Raw genomic sequence first — 7,135 nt, forward strand, 5'->3', positions numbered from 1 at the left:
CATATTGTTGTAAGAGGTCTTGCATGTGTAACAGAGCTTGATTCTTAGTAATGATTGACAAACACCAACGCCAGTACACCTTCTTTGCAAGCCATGGAATAAATCATCTAAAAGTTCGGCACAAAATTTGACCCAAAGTTGTCCGAGAGATATAGGCTCACAAAAAACTAGAATGATGACAAAAAGTTGACGCATCTGGAATCCTGCTTTTTGAAATGTAGCTTCTTGAAGACATATATACCACTCATCATCACTCTCCAACATTAAACCCAATGTCCAATACAGAAGAGATACAATCACCTCTAGCAGAAAAGAACCTAGTGCGTGAGAAAGGGGGTGCACCCAAATTCATCAAAATACCTGTCAACCAATTGGGCCAGTATTATGAGAGTGATGACACCAATGCCACAATCCCAATCCACCATAACGATTACCAAAAGCACTTGCTATCCTAGATGGAGGTGTGGGTGTGAGCATGATCACCAAGAGATGTTGGGAAAATTGGGGAAACCAGAATTAGAAAGGGCGGACCTAATCGTCGTCAAGATGGTGAATGAAACATCCTCAAGACCTATGGGACTATTGAAAGACGTTCAGCTGAAAGGTCTTTTCGTTCCGTTTACCATCATACATTTATTGTGATGGACTTTCTGCGTCGCCAGCCAGATTCTTACGATATTATCTTAGGCAGACCCTTCATAAGGGAAGCCAAGGTGGTGCACGATTGGGCATTAGACCAGGTGTATATTTGAAGGGATTCGCAAATTCTGAAAATCAATCTCCATATGTGGAAGGCACACCCCATGGAAGGGCAATTGTTTGGAGATGATTTGGTCACCACAGAACAAACCACATCCTTACAAGTTTGCCAACAAGTTAGAGAGAATTCACGAGAAGAGAAAGAGGCCGAAATGTACACGTCACTTCCACTTTCGGACTTTATCGAAAACTGGATGCATGTACTTGCCACCATAGATGTGTTGGCCCCCATAAGAACAAAATACGTTGAATTGGGAATCATTCCCACCACCTCAGTGCGCATGGTAGATGTGCAATCAAGAGAAGAGAAAATAGAGGATGAAGCCTCCAACACAAAAGGGTCAAGACCGCAAGGTCGCAACAGAACCCAATGCCTCAGGAAGTGGCAAAAACAAAAGAGATATATCACTCAACAAAATGCCTTGTTACGTAGTAAACCCACGGACGCCTAGTGGCTAAGATATCTTGAAGTCACTAAGGTGAACGAGGAGTTTTCTAAGAACTGGGGGTGAGAGATTGAGTAAGATAACCTTGGTAGGAAAACAAGAGGAGAAAACCACACCTCAAGAGCCTAATACACCTAAACTCACCAAGGCAGGATAAAGAAAATGAAATAAGGCTCTGACTGAAGAAGCTAAGGGTGAGGCAAAGAAGGGGATGGCTAGGATAGAAGATGATGAGGATGACAAGCCAAGTTTGCTCTTAGTGCTAGACCATTTCAAACCTACACCATTGATGAATGAAAAGTTGTCCAATTGATGGCCAAAAGAGTGAAGAAGAATGGCCAATCCACGTCTTGTAAGACGGACCAACGGAAGTTAAGGAGGTAGAAATTACAGAGCCAGGGGAGGATACCTAATCTGTGTACATTGCTAAAGACTTAACTGCTTCTTCTAAAGAAGAAGAACTCATTTCTCTCCTCTCAAAGAGTTCAAGGATTGTTTTGCTTGGAAATACACGGAAATAAAGGGTGTACCACCCGAGGTGGTTCAACACACCATCCCGATCGTGGAAGGATCCTGGCCAAAACCATATTAGATGAATCCGAAATATGCAACGATTGTAAAAGAGGAAATTGATAAACGCATTGCTGTGGATTTCATCTATGAGATTGAGCACACGGATTGGATTTCACCAATCATGATTGTGCCAAACAAGAATGGAAAGCTAAGAGTTTGTGCTAATCTTAAAAAGGTCAACATAGCCACCAAAAAAGACCACTAGCCATTGCCATATATGGAACGTGTCTTAGAAAGAACGGGTAATAGGTGAAGAAGCCTACAGCTTCTTAAATGGGTTTTCAGGCTATAATTAGGTGTCCATAGCACTAAAAGACCAACACAAGACAGCCTTCAACACAATGTAGGGGACCTATGCTTATAAGGTTATGTCTTTTGGTCAAACTAATGCCCCAGCACGGTCTTCAAGGACTACTTGCAAAAGTGGCTAGAGGTATTGACAATCTATGTGCACACTCACGCTAGACTGACCACTTGGCTTGTTGAGGGGAAGGTGTTTGAGAGATGTCGACTATATCGTATATCCTTAAACCATTTAAAGTGTCAATTCCTTGGTCAAGCACGGTATAATCTTAGGGCACATTATGTCTAAGAATGGTATTTCCACTAACGAGAGCAAAGTAAAGTTGATCTTGGAATTACCTCCCACCAACAAATTACAAGGGTGTACAACGATTTATGGGACACGTTGGGTATTATACGATTCGTCATATTCTATGCTGAAATTGCCAGGCCATTGTGTATAGACTAATCATCTTTGAATGGACAAAGGAATGTCAAAATACATATGATAAGTTGAAGAAGGCACTAGCTAGTGCACCAATTCTGAGACCACCCAACTGGGATCTTGTATTCCATGTGCACATCAATACATCAAATTTTGCTATAGGATGTGTATTGGCGCAACCTCGAAAATTCAAATTGGATTACCCAGATTGCTTTGCCAGTCTGTGAACTGAATGATGAAGAGATAAACTACACCACAACTAAGCATGAAGGGTTGGCCATGGTTTGTGATGTTAAGAAATATAGACATTACCTATTGGCCAACAAGTTTGTATTCTTTATAGATCATCAAGCCCTATTATATCTGGTGAACAAACCATGCACTGCTACAAGCAAGGAGAATCACATGTTTGTTGCTTTTACTCCTAGAATTTGACTTTACGATCACGGTGAGAAAAGGAACACAACATGTTTTGGCAGACCATATGACTAGAATTCCAAACAGAGAACCTACAAACAACTAGCATTGACGGTGACCTCCCAGATGCATGTCTATTCAAAATTGATATGTTGCTTGAGTGGAGGAGCGAGGAAATATTAGAATACCTAGCTCATGGTTTTCCACCAGATCAACCTTTGAACAAAGGTAAGATGCATCGGCTTATTAAGGTAGCCGCATTCCACAACACAGAAGGACAGGATGTGACTTATTAAGGTAGCCGCATTCCACAACACAGAAGGACAGGATGCGACTTACCCCTGTAATTGTGAGACAATCCTTTGAAAAATGGGGTATTGATTTTGTTGGACCTACTAGTCGAGCAGCGCATCCGTCATCAACAAGCCCGTGGCCACGAATTATTTCACTAAGTGGACAGAGGTGAGAGCCTCTAAAAGAGTTGATGCTTTAACTATGACCAAGTTCTTATATGAACAAATCATTTCCATATTTGGTTGCCCACTGGAATTAGTCCGTGAATCGGGGTTCACATTTCATCAAATGAGGTGATTTAAGAAATACTTACAGGATTCCTTGTAGTCCATCTCACAAATCATCACCTTATTACCCACAAGTGAATGGCCAAGCAAAGAGCACAAACAAGATTTTATTTGCTATCTTGACTAAAACCTTAGAAGCCGATCGCACGGATTGGGAACACAAGCTGACTACAACACTATGGGCTTATCATACATCGTATAAGGTAGCAACGGGATACACTTCCTTTCATCTAGCTTACGGCATTGATGTTGTAATGCCTATGGAATTCTTAGTTCCAAGTTGCGTATTGCAGTATAGGAAAGGCTTACTGAAAATACATTAGTTGAGAGGTTGGTTGACTTAGAGAAACTTGATGAAACCTGGCTAATTGCATTGCATGGGCTCATGGTGGTTGAAAAACTACGAAGAAAACGTTGGTTTGACCATAACCTAAAACACAAAGAACTGGAAACGAGGGACCTCGTCCTTATGTATGGTGTTGGAAGCACCAATAAAAAGAAATTGAAATACAAAGGGTTAGGGCCTTTTAGAATGTCTGAAATCACCCCTCAAGCTTCAGTTCAAATTGAAACCATCGATGGGGTAGAAATGGAGGGATGTATCAACGGAAGTAAACTCAAAAAATATTATGAACCCTTGACCTAGGAAATGCTCACACAAGAGCATCTTCTAAAACAAAAGAAAGAGCTAGTCAAGGAAAAAGTAAGACAAGCTCAAGAGGAAGCCAAGGCAAGGGAAGCCAAAGCCAAACAGGGACTCCTAGGAAGATGCCACATGTAAACATGGCTTCACTCACCTTGCTTAATGAGGATGACTTGGATATTGAGCATGCACACCTCAGTGTGAAAGTCTCTACAAAAAATAGTCACACTAAGAGCATTGCATTGATTGATACGAGATCAAGTCATAACTTGATCTCCTATGAAGCATGGGTAGCTCTAAACAAACCCCACCTAGAGGGGTAACCAATGCACAGGTTTGCAATGTGTATTTATCAACTACGCAAATTGTGCGATATTTTAATGTTAATATCTCCATCAAAAATAATCCCTTGGTTGGAAAGGTATTTGTTATGCCTGTAGGAACTATGGAAGAAGAGATGATTCTTGGATGATCTTGGATTTGCACCAGCAACAACTGTCACATCATCCAATGGGACCTAGTCCTTGACATTTGCCCACAATGCCGGCATGTTGCAAAGCAATGGTACCAGTAGCATTTTGAGTTGTGGACAGTATGGCTGCGAGACTGCCTATGTCTCTAGGTTCTTTGGCAAGTCAGGTCTCATTCCATGTGTTTGTCGCATGTTTAACCCTAGGGAATGAATGGATCAACAAATCTTGATCTACCTCCTCAAACATTCTTGTCATGAGGTCACTATGAGTACCTTCTTTGAACTCTTTTGGAATTGGAGCAGGCACATCCAACTTCCTTTCTTTAAACAACTCATTTCGTGGATACGCTATATCCTTAGCCTTGTTAGCCCTCTATTTGGCTTCATGGCTGCGTTGACATTTCTCAACAAGGGCCTTAGCTTCCTTAAGCTTCCTTATTTCTTCTTTAGCATTAGGATATTCTCCAACACCTTTAGGAGTTACTGGTCTCTCTTTGGGGGTTGTTGGTCTCTCTTTTGGCTGCTCATCTGGTTTTCGCACTTAGTCATCTCCTTCCTTTGATTGGGTGGATCCGATGTCAATGGTATCTTCCTTGGATCCATCCTGAATTATGAACATGGTATCATCCTTGCCTACCTTTTTCACTCTTCTCCTTCTTCCAGTCTTAGACGTTGTAACACCTCGTGGGTATTTCCCTTTGTCCAGTTGTTTTTCTTGTGCGCATGTCAGGACATTTAGTGGCGTGATGTTTCCAGGCTGCACACTTATAGTCGTGATGGTGGTGTGGTTAGAAGTAGAAGCAGATCCCATTAGGACATTTTGGAGGTCATTCATAGGGCCTTGTAAGAAAATGGTCGATTCTTATTTTGTCTCTCTAGAAAAAATCTTTAAATATTGAAATAAAGAGAATGTAAAAGTCATAAAAGTGTAGTCTCTGAGCTAGAGAGGTAAATTTTCTCCTAGGTGGCCTTCTTAAAGCTCGTTGGAGCCTTTTGAAATGATACATTCGAAACTGCAAGAATAAAGTTAGTTCAGGAGGATATTATTGCACAGAAGACAGTTTGGAGGGATTTAGTACCTTCATCTCCAATTTCAAAAGACAAATACAAGCCTTCTCTCACCATAGTCAGTCATATTCTTTCACTCTGCATCATATAGTATACTTACTCATTCCTAGAACACTCCGATGGAGAACAACCATGTACACACTCATTCTATTGAAGATTCCAATCATGAAAGCATTAAGAGAAAGTACCATCTACACATTGATCTAGATAGTGCGTATGCGCCCATTCAAAAACGTAGAAGTGGACAACTATTACTCTCATCAGATGTTAAAGATCATATGAGGTTGTCGGGGAAGCAACACATAGAACTTTGGTGTGATGGCTCTCATTCAAAAACGTAGAAGTGGACAACTATTACTCTCATCAGATGTTAAAGATCATATGAGGTTGTCGGGGAAGCAACACATAGAACTTTGGTGTGATGGCTCCATCTATCCTATTGACCCCCGTACTGCTTCATATCCTCCCTTTTCAAATCCCACAACTCTCTTATGTTTTGTAGGTGATGGCGCCATAGGCTTACTAGGAGCTCTACAAGTTTAGGAGCTTACTTGGAGTGCAATTTGTGGAATTGAGCTCAAGGGGGAGTGTTGAGATATCGAGCTCAACTAGTGCTACAACGGACATTGATGACCAGCCTAGGTGATAGCTTCCGCATCTACACCAGTGGCATGGTTGGTGAGATTATGGGTGATATGCGGCCAGTGGGATGACAGTCTATGTGACAGCCATTTTGGATTACTAGAGACTGGTATAGTTATAGTGCCAGCTCATTTAGTCGAGTTCACATTATGGACCGACCCTTGTATGTTGTAGTAGTTGGTTTGATGGAGTAGAGGCTTTATCAGAGTTGGTTGTTGACGTAGATGGTAGGTCATTGTGTAGAGGGGCTTTTGTGGAAGAGGCTTGTATCCTTTTGCATCAGCATCATAGATATCCATTAAAAGTTGGATCCTCTTCCTCGTAGTATGGTATTGGTAACTTTTTATTGTTGACCATCATGATGGCTCTATCGCTATAGAAAAGTATTGTGGTGCTTGGGTAGCAACAGTCCATTTATGCCCCAAGATCAAATCTTCTTTGAACACATAACCACCACAAAAAACTTGCAAGTGAGGGGGCTAGTTTCAATATACATTGTATGTTCAAAGAAAACATGGCATGTTCAAGTCTTGTGTAAAGGTAATCCTTTCAGGATGTGCTGTGGTGTGAGTGTTGGTTGACCTAACAAATCCCATAGCACAAGGGTCATGAGATTGTGTTCTCGTGTTGGATAAAGCTATGCCTGAGCTGTCGTAATTTTATTTACAATTTCCAATCCAACCAAAAGTAAGATATGCCGGAAGTTCTAGCTCCTGCAATGATTCTTCCTCCCATAATAGCAATTGTACATTGCATATGCAGGAGTGTTCAAGGTGACTATTTGCATGGATTCATCTAGTGAATATA

Source organism: Cibotium barometz, chromosome 51, assembly GCF_041138505.1.
Source record: "Cibotium barometz isolate CiBa-2024 chromosome 51, ASM4113850v1, whole genome shotgun sequence".
Lineage (NCBI taxonomy): Eukaryota > Viridiplantae > Streptophyta > Polypodiopsida > Cyatheales > Cibotiaceae > Cibotium > Cibotium barometz.